This window comes from Lycium barbarum, chromosome 1, assembly GCF_019175385.1.
Source record: "Lycium barbarum isolate Lr01 chromosome 1, ASM1917538v2, whole genome shotgun sequence".
Classification (NCBI taxonomy): Eukaryota; Viridiplantae; Streptophyta; class Magnoliopsida; order Solanales; family Solanaceae; genus Lycium; species Lycium barbarum.
In genome coordinates, this window is record NC_083337.1 from 12,389,113 (window position 1) to 12,408,702 (window position 19,590).

The window sequence follows — 19,590 nt, forward strand, 5'->3', positions numbered from 1 at the left end:
TTGCTTATTTGCTGGAAATCTTTTAGTAGTTGGATAAAACACAAGTTACTAGTTGTTGCAACAAGTCCTGTTACTTGTTGGATAAAACCCAACAAGTTACAGAGTTGTTGCTACAGATTCATTACTTGTTGAAAACTGTTCAGCAATTTATTAACAACAATACACACATTTGTGATTTGAACACGATCAACATATCATATAAATCAAGTTCACAAGCACCAAGAACAGAAATTACCATTTTAAAAAAGAATAACATTAAAATGTCATAAAGTTCCAACAAAAACTATTATTACAACACAGTGCAATTAACAATTATGAAGCATTTTGGCTTGAACAACTACTACAAATCTGTTGGATATTTTCGACAAACAGAACCAAATAACTGAAGCTATGTCCAACAAATTTGTAGTTGTTGGAACAGATTGTCTACTTGTTGCCACAAGTGTAGAACTTGTTGCAACAACTATAAATCCGTTGGATATCGTCTATAAACAGAACCAGATAAATACCAGGACAAGAACAAAAAAATCATCTATTGGATGTCTTTTCCTAAACCCTGAACCATACCAGGACAACAACAGAAAAACCATCTATTTCACTACAAACACACTACAACAACAATCTGAATTTTATCCAAACTTTTCCTAAATCCCCCAAAAAATCAAAACTCTTTTCAATATGCTTTTTGAGCGGGGGGAGGGGGTGGTGCAAAAAAAACAAAACAAAACAAAACAAAACAAAAAAAATTCGAAACGTTTTTTTTAAACAAACATTTTTTTTTGAAGGATGGTGGTGGGTGTAAAAAAACAAAAAGAAAAACTTTTCAAAACTTTTTCTAAAAAAGCAATTTTGGTGTGGCGGGGAGGGGGGGGGGGGGGGGGGGGGGGGGATGGGAAGAGGAGTGGAGGCTGGAAAGAAAAAAATCAAAACTTTTTTTAGATATTTTTTGGGGGGTGGGGGTGGGGTGGGGGGGGGGGGGGAGGGAGGAGGAGGAGTGGAGGCTGGTAAGAAAAAATCAAAACTTTTTTTAATATTTTTTGGGGTGGTGGGGGGTGGGGGGAGGGTTGCGAGGAGGAGGAGGGGCGGGGGGTTGAAAAAACAAATAAAGAAAATCAAAATTTTTTAAATTTTTTTTGGAGGGTGGGGGGAGGGTTGCGAGGAGGAGTAGGAGAAGGGGTGAAAAAACAAATAAAGAAAATAAATAAAAAATTAATTATTTTTTTGGGTGTGGCCGGGGGGGGGGGGGAGTGGGGGTTAGGAGGTTGGGAAGAGGAGGGGGGGTGAAAAAAATCAAGAAAATAAAAATAAAATTGGCGAGGGGTGGGGTGGGGGCGGGGTGTGTGGTGGGGGGCATGGGGTCGGGGCGAGGTCTGGGCGGGGGTGGGTCAAAGTGTTAAAAATAAAACTTGAGTGCAAAGTGTTATAAATAAAGTTGAGGGTCAAAGTGTCTGAATGGAAACTTTTGGGCAACTTCAAAACCCCTTAATCACTAATAGAAAATTATCACCTCCACCTAATAATTAAAATGTGAGTCACCTCTCCTAAAATAAAAAACTAAAGAGTCACCAATAATTAAATGCCCCATGAAACTGGACAAATACAACTCATTCCAGAAAGATTAAACTATGAAAATAAAAAATAAACTTTAGAAGTAGGTTGATGTCACATAACTTTGTCATTTTTGAATAATTGGTATTCATCAACTAAACATCAACAGAAAAAGTTGGGACAATCAAACACTTTTGGTTTCACGGTAATAATACAAAACAAATTATCTCTATATTTTTTAATTTCACAAATAAAGAAAGTGTCATATTTTTTAAAACACACAACATCAAGAAAAAAGGGCATGGAGATCAATATTATTAAAATATGAAGATAAAAAAAAATAGATCGTGAAAGTGGGTTGAAGTCACATACCTAAGCTGATGGCTTGATGACAATTCAAAAGAATTTGTCTTGAGCAATTGATGTAAAAAAAAAAAAAAAAAACACTGAACCTGTCACAACTAATTATAAATAATGATCATAATCGATGTCTTTGAATAATTGAAACTTAACAATTTTGTCTCACCTATTAGTATGAAAAAGATTTTGCAATAATGAAGCTAGGCAAATACAACTCTATCTAGAAAGAATAAAATATGAAAATAGAAAATAAATTTTAGAAGTTGGTTGAAGTCCCATACCTTTGTCATTTTTGAATAATTCGTAACCAAGTGCGTCATCAACTAAACATCAACAGAAAAAGTAGGGACAATCAAACAATGTTGATTTCACGGTGAATAATACAAAACAGATTATCTCTATATTTTTGAATTTCACAAATAAAGAAAGTGTCATATTTTTTTAACACACACAACATCAAGAAAAAAGGACGTGGAGATCAATATTATCAAAATATGAAGATAAAATAATAGATCGTGGAAGTGGGTTGAAGTCACATACCTAAGTTTGATGGGTTGATGACGATTCAAGAGAATTTGTCTTGAGCAATTGATGTAAAAAACATCGATCCTGTCACAACTAATTATAAAATAATGATCATAATCGATCTCTTTGAATAATTGAAACTTAACAATTTTGTCTCACCTATTAGTATGAAAAAGATTCTGCAATAATGAAGCTGGAAAATACAACTCATTACAGAAAGATTAAATTATGAAAATACAAAATAAACTTTAGAAGTAGGTTGAAGTTACAAACCTTTGCCATTTTTAAATAATTTGTAATCTAATATATCAACAAAAAAAAGTTGGGACAATCAAACATTGTTGGTTTCACGGTAAATAATATAAAACAGATTATCTCTATAATTTGGAATTTCACAAATAAAGAAAGTATCATATTTTTTAAAAAACATACAACATCAAGAAAATAGGACATGAAGATCAATATTATTTTATGCTTACAGAATATATTTAAGTTAAAACAACTTTGGAGTATGTAAGTATGTCGAGTTACGACTAGGTAAAACAACTTTGGAGTATGAAAAACGAGGCATTATTAAGTATATTGTTCAAGTAAAGGGTGATTATGATCTCGTAAGTCGTAATCGGGAAAGACTATTTTGGAACACGAGAACATGGCCATTGTTAGTATAATAAATGATAAATATCATGTATGAAGAGTTTCGGAAGGTTTCGAGGTCAAGCAAATTGAAGAAAATAAGTTCGACGAAAATTTGAGAAATGTTGGACAGATTTTTAGTCAACTTTGGAAGGATATATCTCCATGTAAATTTGGAGTTTTAAGGCGTTTCAAAAGCCTAAAATGAAGTTTGTCGAGTCTAATTTCTAATGCAACAAACCGCTCGTCGATAGGACATCGGAGTAGAGAATTATAGACGTTACAAACTGAACTGTCAACGCAGAAACAGGGTACTACAGTGTCGCTACAGTACTGCCGACTTTGCCACTTATAAAAGGGTCAAAATCCCTCTTTTTTTTTTTTTTCATAAAAAGCTCTCAAAATTTCCAGAAAATTCAGTAACATGGGGGAGCAAAAATACACCACAAAAGTGAAGATTTTAAGCAAAATTTCAAGCTACGGAATATCAATCGCGGTCCGGGCAATGCGTAGAGGCGATTATAATTTCGTTTGGTGTTGGAGTTAGCTTGGGGACAAGAAAATGATGAAGATTTTGCTACCTTCATAAAAATAAGGTATGAATCATGAATCTTTCTCCTTATCAACCTTGATTTAGGAATATTTGCAAGAAATAAAAGTTGTAGTTGTTGTGTTGTTATTGTTGGCTTATGGATTGCGGTTTGAAGATAATTTTGGATGAAAATATATATAATTATCTTGTAGGATGTTGAGGATGTTGTTATTGATGTTGTTAGTATTAATTTCGGCTTCTTTACGGAAATAAAGTATTCAAATAGTCGTATCACAAGTTGGTTAGTTGAGAAATTTAGAAGACATCGTGTGGGATGTTTTAGGAAGTATATTGGTATGGATAATGGTTTTGCTGATATTGGTATTGTTGTTGTTGATTGGTTGTTGATATAATGATTTCGGGCTAGGCATATAAACAGGGGAAGTGCTGCCCGAATTTCGACAGAATCTAAAAAGATTTTAATTAAAGTCTTGAGACAAGTGCCTGATGACGAGCCTAACAATATTATGAATGGTTCTATATGTAGATTACGAGGCTACGAATGGTCTTAAGTGAATTGCGAGACAGGAAGTAAGTTGGAAGTCGAGAAATTATCTTCCAGGTATGTTAAGGCTAGTCCCCTTCTTCCTAAAGGCATGATCCTTTCGTTATAAATCTTTGTATCGTACTCATAATATCATTGGTTCCGCAAATGCTAGAAGTCCACGAATTTCGTGATCCTTATAATCTTATTGAGCTTCTAAAGGCATGATTCCGATACTATGGCTTCATAAATGTTTCCATATCTTCCTCGTTTTCAAAAGTTAAATGTTTACGACTCCAAGGCATAATTTCTTTCCTAATAATTCATAGCTATTTTCCCAAAATGCCGTATTTTCCAAATCAGAGATTTATGATTCTGTGAGCTCTTATGATAACAACGATGAGCATGTTTTTATGATGATAATGATGATGTCAAAAATGAGGATATTTTCAATGATGATGATTTTATGGCTAAAAGTCTCAAGTTATGAGATCAATGCTTTTATGAGATGATTTTATTCATAGAGATTTCCATGTACATGAGCTTTACATTATTATGATGACTATGATGAGAACGATTTTATGTTCAAAGGTTCCAAGTTTATGATTTCAATGAAGATATGAGAATATTGAGCTATCTTTTGACCTTTCTTAATTTTATTCATTGTTGTTGGTCTCACCTTATAATAATTTTTCCTTCAAGGTGAGACAAAGCGACGATGATTATTCCATAATATAATCGGAGGTTACCGACCTTACGTCACTCCGATGTCCTCATAGCTTTTATTTGGCTCTCATGCATGCTTTATATATTTATGTATGTATTTTCTCACACTGCGCCGCGCTATAGTCGGCCGGGCAGGCACGTAGATGTGCACACCACTGCAGTGGGCATGTTATGATATTGCCCCGGACGCGGGAGGCCTGGACGCAGGCTAATGATGATAACACCGAGCCTTGATGGCCGGGCATGACATTATATATATGACACCGCGCCTTAATGGTCGGGCATGACATTATATATATGACACCGCGCCTTAATGGCCGGGCATGTTACTATGTATATGTATAGAAATGTTTTTTTTAAAAGGTTAAGCATGCATGACATCCGCCCTACGAGGCATTCAGATGTACAGGTTATCTCTCTTATTCCTTGTTACTTTTCATATCTATGTTATGTTGTTACTCATGCCTTACATACTCAGTACATTATTCGTACTGACGCCCCTTCTTGTGGGCGCTGCGTTTCATGCCACGCAGGTGTATACAGATGAGTAGAGGATATGGCTAGAAGATGTTCCAGCTGGATTGGCGAGCTCCATTTTCTTCTGGAGTGTTGCCGAGTCAGAGTATCTATGTCATGGTATATTGATTTATGTTAGAGACTTTGCAGACAGAGTCACGTATATAGTATGTCATTCTTGCAAGCAGCTATTTAAGCCGATGTATCATTATGCATTACTTTACAGATTCATATGATTACAAATTTTATTTGATTCGAGAAAGATGAAAAAAATGTTTTCGAAAAGCTCCCATTGTGCATTTCATTTCATGACTTAAGAGTCCTGTGAGAATTATAAGTATAACGAGAAGCAGCGGGTTCGCTCGACTCTAAGTAAGGGTCGGGTGCCCATCATGCCCTACCAGGATTGGGGTGTGACACCGATGAATTAGCGACGAAATATCAAAAAGTTTTGTTAGCTACGAGCAATTTAACGACGGATTAACGATGAAATCCATCGCAAAGTCCAACTTTTTCTGTGGTGTTTGTTATCAATTGAGGTACATGCTTTAGTCACGCGCAAAGCGCGTACGCTAGAACTAATCTAAAAAATAAGACTAATTATCTTGTTATAGCATAAACCAACTTTGTGCTAGCTAGCTCCAAAAGAGAGAGATAATAAGACAGACTTCAACCAACCAACCTGTATATTGCCAGATGCTTGAAGATTTGAAGTTTATGATTTTCTATAACAACTTCAAGTTAATATACAATAATATTCGTGTTCACAATCAAATATTTATACATATATTTAGTAAACTTTTAATACATATATACAAAGTTTAAATAAAAGATATTGAATTCAAGTGAAACTCTAGATTACGGTTTCCCTCTGCATATATAGGCCACGTATAGAATGCCACTCTGAGATAGAAAAAGAAACAATGATCACACATTCAGACAGACTTCAACCAATACTCCAGTAAGAAAATCAATCAATGATGACAATTGTTGACAAGCGACAATTTTTGATACTTATAAAAGGCACTAACCACTACTGTACATGATCATTGAGACCTAACCAAAAAAAAAAAAAAAAAAAAATCTAAAAAGAAAGACTTATCTAATTATTGTTGATATCTAGAATTTTTAGCTATGGGATCCTCAGCAGATATCAAATTGCCAACACAATCACAATAAGAGCGCGATTGTATGTATGCCATGCAGCTACTGTTCTCATCAGCTCTCCCTTTCGGGTTGCATTCGTCAATCCAATTAGAAGTATTCGAAATACTTGCAAAAGAAGCTAAGGCCACTAAACTATCTGCTTTAGAAATTGTTTCTCACATGCCTAACTGTAAGAATCCTAGCGCAGCCGTTATGCTGGACCGGATGCTTTACGTGTTGGCTAGTTATTCGTTGCTCGATTGCGACGTTGTTGAGGAGGAAAATGGGGTGGCTAAAAGGTGCTATGGTTTATCTGGTGTGGGGAAATTCTTTGTCCGTGATGAAGATGGTGCGTCCATGGGGCCATTGTTGGCTTTGCTTCAAGATTAAGCATTCATTAACAGCTTGTGAGTTTTGTCTTTTACAGTATTATTATTCTTTTTTAAACCTACTAGCAATATTGTTAGCTTTTTTATCACAAGATTCTTAAATTTTAACCATTTCGGGATCATGCCATTTTGTATGTGCGTGGTCTATTCTAGAGTAACCTAACTAAAGGAGTATATATTACTTACAAGAAAACATCTTGGAACATTCAGGGTTTGCATACCTTATTTTTTTTTTGTGAAGTCATGTCTATTTGGAAGGAAAAAAAAAAAGGGATAAGTGGTTACTCATTTAGCAGAAAATACAGAGTGAAACGCTTCCAACTAAGAGTTTTTTCATTTCCTGGTTCGAAGGAGAGACCTTTGATTAAAGGTGGAGAGATCTAATTGATCCTACCACACTTGTTTTTTCACCATATATAAGTACTTTATGGCACAAAAACGAACCAAATTAGAGAAGTGTGGTTGGGGCGGAAGGGGCTTACTCTAAACTTATTAAATATTTATCCCTACCGTGTGCTTATACCTAACTAAATAATTAACCTTAAGAATCAACAATTTGAACTGCAAGACATATGTCTTATGTTCACTGGCTTGCTGTAAACTCCTTTAGCTGAAAAATAACACTATGTGTAAAAAGTAAAAAATTATACTAAGTATACAAGGTCAAAATTGATTTATTTTTTCCAGAACAAGTTTTTCATATAATTGAAGCAGAAGCCATTCTTGCATGCAAATTAAAAACTGACTCTCTGTCTGATTTGAAATTACAGGTTTGAACTAAAAAATGCAGTACTTGAAGGAGGAGTTCCATTTGACAGGGTACATGGTGTACATACATTTGAATATCCAAAATTAGACCCAAAGTTCAATGATTCTTTCACAAGGCAATGCTCAACCACACAACTGTGGTCATGAAAAAAATACTTGAAAATTACAAAGGTTTTGAGGGCCTTAAAAGTTTGGTTGATGTTGGAGGTGGTCTTGGAGTTAACCTCAAGATGATTGTATCTAAATACCCCACAATTAAGGGAATTAATTTTGATTTGCCCCATGTTGTTCGAGATGCACCTTCCTATCCTGGTATCTTTTCTCATTCTTGTTTTATTGTTTACTTTGATAGTTTGGTTCGAGGAATTTACTTGCAGGATATTCATACCAAAATTATATCACTTTATCATAATTTAATGATTTAATTAAGGTAATTTAACTACGGAACAGCCCAAAATTAACCTGTTTTTAATTTCTTATAAAATTTAACCAGTATAATCACTGTACAACCATTGTATATTATATATATACTGATTATACACTTGTTATGCATTGAATATACACTTGCGCAAGCTGAAAGGGTTACTGCTAAGCGCGTAAATATTTTACGGTCATGGAATTCTACAAGTAGATTTCCACAACCTCTAACTAACTATTTAATTTTATGGCAGTCTGGGACTGGAATTGCAACTTTGTCCCTGATTGAACGTTTGAGATTGATTCCTGATTATGTTTATATTACTACTTGTTTGTTTCTCTTGTATGAGAGGATGTCATTGTAACTTATGTCCAAATTACGTTGATATTCCAGTATTCGTAATAAGATTTATATATTCCTCTTTTCCATTTGGCTTGACATTTTTCTTTTTAGTATGTTTGAAAAAGAATGATCACTTTTTGTATTTGGAAACAATTATAACTTTGAACATTCCATTACCCTTAATGATAAATTTTTATAGACGTAGAATTGTCATGTCGTGTTTAAAACCATAACTTTTAAAAGTCTTTCTTTCTTCATAAACTTTGTGCCTAATCAAACATATACCTTCATTTAAAATGAAATGGATAGAACAGTGGTATAGAAAGAGTTTGCACATCCACATACCGAGAATAAAATGGCAACTTAGTCCACTAAATTTGAATTTGCGTGGGAAAATCCCACAGAGAGTAAATCACTCCCCAACAAACTTTTTTTTTTGTAATTTATTTGCCTTCTCTACTATGATTAGTCCCCGTAACTAGAGGTGTACAGTGATCGAGTTGGCGCGGCTTTTTCAAATATCAAACCAAATCAGTTGTTTCGGGTTTTTAAATCTATAAACCAAACTAAACCAATAAAAATCGGGGTTTTCAATCTCGGATTTTTTCGGGGTTTTTTTTTTCCGGAAAACTCTTCATACAATACATATACTCTAGCTTTTACTTCAGTAAGATATAATTATATAACTAAGGTGTTTCTTCATAAAATAACACAAAATGTGAGATAAGTGATAGAATTGTAATAAAATATTCAACAAAAAAAATGAAATCACACGCAATATTTTAGCTTTTTTTATTTTTTATTTTGTTGAACTATTTATTATTTTAGTAATATCCCTTCACTAAGTATCCCTTAGTAGTTGCAAAATCGCACATAATAAATATTGCTAATTAATAAGCCTTAATGAAAATGATCCATAATCTAAAACTACAAAGTTATGCTAAAATAAATACGGCTAATAAGTATTAATCACATGACAAAGGAAAAAATAATATTACGTTATGTATTTTAACTGTCTAAACCAATGCAAAATTAAAGAATAGATATTAAACATTATTGTCATTCCTAGCGTTAGAATTGAATTTCTTTTGTTAACATGATCATTGATTTGGTTTGGACTTTATTTGAGTTACTAACATCTATGGACTATAAAACTTAGGGGAACTTTCATAAAAAAAGATATATAAGAGTAAATTATATAATCTACAACTAATTTAGATATTACAAATTCTGCAACTTAAAGCTAACAACAAAGGAGATTATTGCTATGAATAAAAATCTAAAAATAAGGAGATTCCCTATATTAGTGATAACTAATTAAATGCATATAAAAACACAATAAAGTACTTACCTAAAAAGCTCCAGCACAATCTTTAGCAAGCTAACTCATGAACAAGTATATTATTGTAGTATATGTTATATATATAATTCTATCTATATATTGTATATTGTTACTATATATGTTATTGTGGAGTACAATTGGCTGGCACGTAAAGTAATATATTCATATATTAGGTATATTATAATATTATATACTATATATAGTATACAAACTTAGATATACTGATTTCTACTGTTATATCCACAGATATTTTATTATAATCTTTTCAGTTAAATTTACCAATTTGAATATACCATATACCTTTTTAGGTATATTTTCATGCTCTTTTCTTAATATTAATATTGATATATTCAAATAATTTTTTTGTCACAAAAAAATAATTACATCAGCCATCAAGTAAATATAAAAAAGAAGAATAAAGAGGAGGAAATGAAAGAAAAAAAATCTTTTTTTAAAATGGTAGATGAAATATGGGATTTGAAATTGATTTTGTTTTGTTTATTTGGAAAATTACATTATCTCTCATGCCCTTTTCATAGTTTTTTTTTTTTCGGTGTTGGGGGGTTGGGGGGGGGGGGGGGGGGGATGGGGGATGATTTTGAAAGAAAGAGAAAGTAAAAATTGGATTTGCATTAACCGTAGTAACTCCTAAAATTAAGTATTATTGATATTTTAGAAATGTAAAATGTTGTATTTTTGTAAATTAAAAAGTTAAAATTTTGAATAAGTTGTATTTATGTAATTTTTTGAAAACAGTTGTAATCTTTTTAATTACCATTTAAAAAAGTTGTATTTGTGTGACTTTACCTAAAACTTATTCGACCAAGCTTGAAATAATATGTTAAAAGACAAAAATTATGAAAAAACTTGAAAAATATTTATAAATTACATTACAAATAAATATTTTTATGTATAAAATATATTTTAAAACTCTATACATGTATGTCTGGTCGGTTTGGTTCGGTTCGCTTTGACTTTTTTCTAAGTTAAAACCAAATCAAACCAATTATGCTTGGGTTTTTTTTCTCAACACCAAACCATGTTAAACCAAATCACTAGTCGGTTTTTTTCTCTATTTGATTCGAATTGTCGATTTTGTGCGGTCTGTCGGTTTTCTTTGTACACCCCTACCTGTAGCGGCTATGTCTAGACTGACCACGTCCAAACCGGACCTGTCAAATGTAGTCGAGATTTGGTTTATACTGGAAAATCATTATAAGAACACAGGAAACATGATTAAAGAAAAGATTTTCTTACATCTGCCAACCATCTTAGAGAGATTTGTTGTAGACATAATTTAGTAAATAGAAGAGTGTTATTCCTAATGGTTAACATTTTAGATGAGATGGTCATACAATTGAAAATGGTAGCAGAGCAGGCCGGTAGGGGTCCTAAGTTTGTGCCTCTTCGCCACCAATAATCAAAAAGAATTTTCATGTGTTGCATGAAGAAGATAAGGCCACATTAGGGGAGTGGTATGGAAGACATAATTTAGTAAATAAAAGTGTGTTCTCTCTAACGTTTAAGTTTTAAGATGAGTCAGTTACACAATTAAACAAAGTGACAAGGATAGCTAAGATCTATTTGTGGCAGACTTATACAACTATGGCTGGTTATGCCAAAATGAAGCTTTGCAGAGTAGTGTTCATTCGGAGCATAATGGTAGAGGGAAACCATGGACAAGGCTTATAGCTTGATAGTTCTTATCTACTGCAAGGTAATAATTAAGGAGACGCTGCCACGTCTCCGTGAAGATCGACAGTATTAATGTCTGAATTGAAGAATTTTTTTTATCAGTATTACTCATTTCCTGAAGCTATCACATAATCTCTGGTTGAAGAAAACTAAAGCTAAATTCTTTATTTCACTGATCTCCTGAAAAATGTCATCATGAATGCTGGATTGGATAAACAGATATGTTGTCTCTGGGAGCCTCATTAGTGAAGGTCCATATGAACCTAAGTTTAATAGGTTTTGTATTGTTCTTGTACTGGTGGGATAATTTTTATTTCACTCACTTTTAGAAACTTATCATTGAAAGTTGAAAAAAAGAACCAAGAAGGGTCTTATGGCATTAGAAATAAAAGCTGAAATTCAACAAATAGACCCTTAGAATATCATCTTCATGTGATAACTGCTGAACTATGTGACCATATCATTTACTCCTAAAAGCTTAAGTTTCTTGCTCTGACACTATGTTGAGTTATTTGACCATCTCATCTATAAGCTTAAGTTGTTACAGAGAGCACACTTTTAATTATTTAATGATATTATGTCTCAACAATAACTTGTTCATCACTCGTGGGGAAGGAGAGAAGTATATACGAGTTAATGATGTTACCTAGTTCATAATTTTGTGGCGGACACTCCAGCTAGTTCGAATATACTTATGCATTCACAATGCAAAGATCCGAACAATTGACTTAAGTATGGAAACAGCAATATGTTTTTGCTGTAGAATTTTGCATTTAGCTATATAGTACTGCTTTGCTGCCCATTTAGGAGAGAACATGCAGAAACACCATTTGAATTTACAAGTTCGTTTTTCTGTTTGGTTCACAAATTGTTAGAAAGATTTACTATGATTATGTATAATGGTCTTCTCTTTCGAAGGGCAGAGTAGACCATTGCCAATTTACAGCCTTTAGGAAGCAGAGACGAACCAGGATTTGAAGCTTATGGGATCTAGATTCCAATCTTTTCAAGTTACTCAGTTCTAAATAAATAATTTGTACATATTCAATGAATTTTTAAGACAAATACAGAGTTTGAATCAAAGCAATTGGGTTCAGCCAAACCCGTAGCCAACACTCTCCCTCCGCCCTTGCTAGGAAGAGGCATTACCTCTTCACTATTTGGATGTATAGCTATAGGACTACAATAACCATAAACATGTTTTCTTCTACAATTTCTTTTAAGCCATTAATTACCAAAGACATGGATCTACTTGAAAGCATTGATATACATTAACTTCCAACTGCTAAAGAAAACATGTGTAGGTGAGAAAATGAAAAGACAATGTACAAATAAGCACATATATAGATATAGTTCAGTTGGGTACAAATAAGATTCTAAAATTAGCTTATTTTGAAAAGTGTTTTTTTTTTCAAAAATACTTTTGGCGAAAAAGTTGTTTATGTTCGGCCAATTAATTTTAAAAAAGCACTTTTAAGCAGCGATTAGTGTTCGACCAAGCTTATAAAAAGTATTTATAAGTATATTTTTCTAAAAAGTGCTTTTGGCAACAGTTAAATTTTTTAGCTTTTGAAAAACTGTTTCTGCTACTCCCAGAAACACTTATTTTCCATCAAAAGCTTGACTAAACACCTCACTTTTTTTAAAATAAGTATTTATTGAAAAAAAAAGTACTTTTGGGGAAAAATAAGAACCAGTGTTAATAATAATTCAATAAATACGTGATATGTTGTGATTACTAAATAAAAGTTTTAACTAACATTTTCATATCGAATTATCGCTTAACTACGTAATTAATGGTGCTAATAAATTTCTATCCAGTATGGAGTCAACTATTTTAGTCCGTCACTTTCGTTTTCCCACATCAAGAGAAAACGAACTTTTTGTATTTAATCTTACAGTTGTTAGGATTTGAATTCCAAATCCGACCTTTGTAGCAGGTTCCCAGGAAAGATTGGAGGGTCACAACTGGACCACTTAAATACCAACCTCCTTAGACAGAACCTACTTACGCCGTGATGTAAGCGAAGAATAAATAAATAACACACAGAGATTTATAGTGGTTCACCCTCAATGTGAGAGCTACGTCCACGTTGCTGCTGCAGATCTTATTAAAGAAGAAATATTACAAGTGTTTACAACACTCAACCTCACAACCCCAATCCCAATTACACTCAAGAATTTTACCACAGAAAATTCTCTCAAAGACCTTCTCTTACTTAGGCCTTTCACTAAGAGTATTTCTCTTAGATTTTTTTTTCTCTTTGGGATGTGTTTAGCAAATGATCTTAATGATATCTTACAAATGAACCATAAGCTACCTATTTATAGGAATGAATTTCCTATGATGAGGTAAGCGCTTACATCACGACTATTATGAGGTAAGCGCTTACATCACGACTATGTGAACAAAAGAATTGACTTGTTTGGCCAATTCCACACCTAACAAATCTCCCACTTGAAGACTAATTTTAATTTGTCTTCACACTTTGATCGATGCAGCAGCTCTTTCCTACTTTCATACTTCGTGCAGGCCAACTGAAGTTGAGCATAGCTTCAGTTTGTCTATCGTCACTGCCTTTGTCAGCATGTCTGCTGGATTCTGACTCCCTGCGATCTTCTCAAGCACCAGCGCTCCATCTTCCAAAGCTGATCTAATGAAATGGTACCGGAGTTGTATGTGCTTCGTTCGAGCATGGTAAACCGGGTTCTTTGCCAAATGAATGGCGCTTTGGCTATCACAATATAGCACACTTTCCTCGTGGTCCTGATCCAATTCCCGCAGAAAAGATTGTAGCCACATCATTTCCTTTGTGGCCTCCGTCACAGCAACGTACTCAGCCTCACAACTAGAGAGAGCTGCTATCTTTTGCAACTTGGAAACCCAAGAGATTGCAGTACCTCCGAAGGTGTAAACATACCCGGATGTGCTCTTTCTGCTATCAATATCACCACCGTTGTCAGCATCAACATACCCTTGCAATCCTGTTTTTGATTTTCGGAAATACAGAGCTGAACTCGAGCTGCCTTTCAGATATCTGAATATCCACTTCACAACCTCCCAGTGTTGCTTTCCCGGATTGCTCATAAATCGGCTGAAAACTCCCACTGCATGTGCAATGTCTGGCCTTGTACATATCATTGCATACATAAGACTACCGATTGCAGATGCATAAGGTATCTTGTCCATCTGCTTCTTCTCATCCTCGGTTGTCGGCGACTGATCCTTTGACAACCGAAAGTGTCCAGCCAAGGGAGTGCTGACTGGCTTGGCATCATGCATGTTAAACCTTTTGATAACTTTCCTCACATATTATTCTTGTGAGAGTTTGATGCCCTCCTTGCTTCGGTCGATTCTCATCCCAAGGATTTGTTTTGCAGCTCCCAAATCCTTCATTGCAAACTCTTCCGATAACCCTTTTTTCAACCGATCAATCTCCTGTAGGTTTCCTCCTACGATTAGCATGTCGTCGACATAGAGTAGCAGTATCATGTACGAGTCTTCAAATTTTTTGAAGTAACAGCAGTGATCTGCCTCGCACCTTGAAAAATCAGCTTTCTTCATAAAGCTGTCAAACTTTAAATACCACTGTCTTGGAGCCTGTTTTAGTCCGTACAGACTCTTTTGAAGTTTGCACACCAGATTCTCCTTTCCTTTTATTTTGAATCCCTCCGGCTGTCGCATGTAGATTTCCTCGTCTAGATCACCGTGAAAAAATGCAATTTTCACGTCCATCTGTTGCAGATGTAGATTTTCCTTTGCTACCAGCCCAAGAACAGTTCTGATAGTCACCATCTTGACTACGGGAGAGAAGATCTCCGTATAGTCAATGCCTTCTTTCTGTTGAAATCCCTTTGCAACCAGCCTTGCTTTATAACGCTTGCTTCCATTGGGTTCTTCCTTTATCCGATAAACCCATTTGTTTTGCAATGCCTTTTTATCCTTTGGCAACTCGGATAATTCCCATGTATGATTTGCCGATAGTGAATCCATTTCATCCTTCATTGCCAGCTCCCACTTAGTCGATTCATCGACTTGCATTGCTTCTTCATAACATTCCGGCTCCCCTCTATCAGTGAGTAGAATGTAGTTGAGGGATGGAGAGTACCTGTGAAGCGGCTTCCTGATCCTGGATGATCTACGCAGCTCTGTGATTGGCGTCTGTTCATTTGTTTCAGAATCAGCACTTTCATCAGCACCTTCTCGAATTGTTTGTTCCTCTGCCTCGGTTGTACCTGGCTGCGGCTCAGGTGCCGGAAAGTCCCTCAAATCGACTATTTCCGATTCCTTGTCCTGACATTCTGAATTCTTTTGCAGCTTGTCTTTGTACAGTACCTCTTCGTTAAAGACAACATTCCTGCTTCGGATGATCTTCCGATTTTGTTCATCCCAAAATCGGTACCCAAGCTCGGTGTCACCATAGCCAATAAAGTAACACTTCTTTGATTTTGGATCAAGCTTGCTTCTAGCCGTATCATCATTATGAACATATGATAAGCAACCGAACACTTTCAGAAATGAAAGATTTACCTTCTTGCCACTCCAGACTTCTTCTGGAATTCTGAAATCCAAGGGAACTGACGGTCCTCGGTTAATTAAGAAGGTCGCGGTATTGACTGCATCTGCCCAGAATGTCTTGGGCAGTCCAGAGTGTATTCTCATACTCCGAACACGCTCGTTCAACGTTCGGTTCATTCTTTCGGCTACTCCATTCTGTTGCGGCGTTCCAAGAATAGTCTTCATCATCTTGATCCCATTATCGGCACAGTACCGTTTGAAATCACCATCAGTGTATTCTCCGCCGTTGTCGGACCTCAAACACTTCAACTTGAGGTTTGTTTCATTCTCGACCATGGCTTTCCATCTTTTGAATACACTAAACACATCGGATTTATTTTTCATAAAATAAACCCATACCTTCCTGGTTGAATCATCAATGAAGGTCACGTAGTAGTGTGATCCTCCAAGAAAGGGGACAGTGGTAGGTCCCCACACGTCTGTGTGCACCAATTCCAGCTTCTCGACCTTCAACTCCCTGCCTGCATTTGAGAAGCTTACTCGCTTTTGTTTTCCGAGAATGCAGCTCTCACACGTATGAAGGTCCACCGTCTTCAGCTCCGGAATTAAGCCATTTGTCACCAACAGCTTCATCCCCTTCTGGCTGATATGCCCCAGCCGACAATGCCACAAATCTGTCTTCTTTGTGTTGTCAACCACAGCAACAGTATCACGACAGCTAGTCGTCATGTAGAGAGTGCCAATCTTCTTTCCTCGGCCAACTACCATAGCACCTTTCGCCACCTTCCAAGACCCATTACCAAAATTGAGATCATATCCCTCATCATCAAGCTGACCTACTGAGATCAGGTTGCGCATCAGCTTTGGAACATGTCTAACTTTTGTAATCTTCCACGAGGATCCATTTGACATCTTCAAATTAATGTCTCCCGTCCCAACAACATCTAGCGGCTCTCCATCGGCTAAATAAACTTTGCCGAGATTCCCAGCCACGTAGTTTGTCATTATATCATGATGTGGGGTGGTATGAAAGGACGCTCCTGAGTCAAGCACCCAAGAGTCTATCGGGCTGTCAACCGATAGCAACAACGCATCGCCAATGTCTTCCGTAGCAGCGTTGATTCCAGCCCCCTTGTTGTCCTCCTTCTTTGGCGCCCTGCAGTTCTTCTTGAAGTGACCTGGTTTTCCACAGTTCCAACAATCAAATGTTCGTCCTGGTCTGGATTGACCCCTTCCATTCCTTGACTTCGATCTGCCCCTATTTCGGTTGTAGTTTCTGTCATAATTTCTGCTTCTGTTTTCAACATTAAAAGCAGAACTCGTCGATGCCTCTCCAGAATCTGTCCTGCGCACTTCCTCAGCAAGGATACGATCCCTAACATCGTTGAACTTTAGGTTGTCACTACCGACAGAATTACTAACCGTTGCTCTCATTGGCTCCCAGCTATTTGGTAGGGATGCCAACAAAATTAGAGCTTGCACTTCATCATCGAAATCAATTTTTACCGATGACAATTGATTTACAATGGTATTGAATTCATTTACGTGTGCAGCAACATGAGCACTTTCCATCATCTTTAAATGAAAATAGTTTCTTCATGAGAAATACCTTATTATTTACCGAAGGTTTCTCATACATGTCAGACAATACCTTCATCATATCTGCGGTGGTCTTCTCCTTTGCCACGTTGTGAGCAACGTTCTTCGACAGCGTTAGCCGAATGACTCCCAGAACTTGTCTGTCGAGGAGATTCCAATCTGCTTGCTTCATCTCTTCTGGTTTCGGACTCAGAGGTTCATGAAGCTTTCTGCCATATAAATAATCTTCAAGTTGCATTCTCCAGAACGCAAAGTCTGTACCATCGAATTTACCGTTGCCGTGCGTCGTACCATCTTCGCCTCCCATCGTTTCTAAATCACAACACAACCTGTTGCTCTGATACCAGTTGTTAGGATTTGAATCCCAAATCCGACCTTTGTAGCAGGTTCCCAGGAAAGATTGGAGGGTCACAACTGGACCACTTAAATACCAACCTCCTTAGACAGAACCTACTTACGCCGTGATGTAAGCGAAGAATAAATAAATAACACACAGAGATTTATAGTGGTTCACCCTCAATGTGAGAGCTACGTCCACGTTGCTGCTGCAGATCTTATTAAAGAAGAAATATTACAAGTGTTTACAACACTCAACCTCACAACCCCAATCCCAATTACACTCAAGAATTTTACCACAGAAAATTCTCTCAAAGACTTTCTCTTACTTAGGCCTTTCACTAAGAGTATTTCTCTTAGATTTTTTTTTCTCTTTGGGATGTGTTTAGCAAATGATCTTAATGATATCTTACAAATGAACCATAAGCTACCTATTTATAGGAATGAATTTCCTATGATGAGGTAAGCGCTTACATCACGACTATTATGAGGTAAGCGCTTACATCACGACTATGTGAACAAAAGAATTGACTTGTTTGGCCAATTTCACACCTAACAACAGTCAATCAACTAATCTATATATAATATAAAGTTAGGCATAGACAATCTTGTGTGACACCTCTCTATAGTCTCTATTGGTATTTTTCCTTTTTCTCCTTTTTTTGGCATTTATTGGAATTTTCTCCTCATTTTATGCAATTATTCAATTAATAATGAACTAAAACTTTTGGTTCTTCAAAAGGTTACCCACGTCTAATTGCATTTATCCATACCGGAAGTAAATTTATGTCTTTCGCATGGGTAATTTGAAACTGCACCAAAGTGCAATTAATTAGCCAAACCACGTATTTGCACGAACTAGCAGAAGAGAAGTTGTAGGAAACGCAATAATTGATATTAAAATGGAACTAATGAGTAGGAAATATTTCATTTTCTGCAGGTTAGGCTATATTAAGATGCTATGCCTCTCTGCAGATTTTCCATCCAGAGTTTTATCAAGACGTGTGAGCTTCTATTAGTGTAATATTTCTGCTCTTTCTTTTAGGAGCATTGTATTGAGGTATTTCTTGTATGTTATAATAGTAAAAATACAATCCTCCCTCTTGTTCTTTGAAGTGGTGTCGTTTAAAGAGTTTTTTCTTTTGAATCTTTTTATCGCAATTTTTTATTGTATCATGCTTGATTGATGTATAAATATTGATTTGGTGTCATTTAGTCAAATTGCAATGAGTATTTATAATATATGAATATTATGCATTCTAATTTTTCTTTCATCGGCAATTTGGCAAAGGCAATGTCTGTTGCGCCAAGAAAGTTCTTCCATGTGCACGAGAATTAGAGGCATACTAATACACATGTCAAGACTGGAGAACATAATATATGATAGTACAGTTTTTTGATAAAAGGTACCACTACTAACCTTTTAGATTTTTCTATGTTAAAAAACAAACTTTATTTCTTAATTATATATAATTTTCTTGACTATAACAATAACATAAAATAAATATGGTGAGGTACTCATAAGTATTCTCGCATACGCTTACTATCTCGCCCTGTAGAGAGAAACTTACGGAAGACCTATGAATAGAACAACACAATAAAATATGATCGATGAAATGAAAAAGATGAACATATATAAGACATTGAAA

At 35.5% G+C, this 19,590-nt stretch overlaps 1 pseudogene; it reads left to right on the forward strand.

Moving 5' to 3' along the window:
* The first annotated feature begins 6,051 nt into the window (after positions 1 to 6,051).
* Positions 6,052 to 8,122, forward strand: LOC132629016 (cathecol O-methyltransferase 1-like; annotated as a pseudogene).
* The last annotated feature ends 11,468 nt before the right edge of the window (positions 8,123 to 19,590 follow it).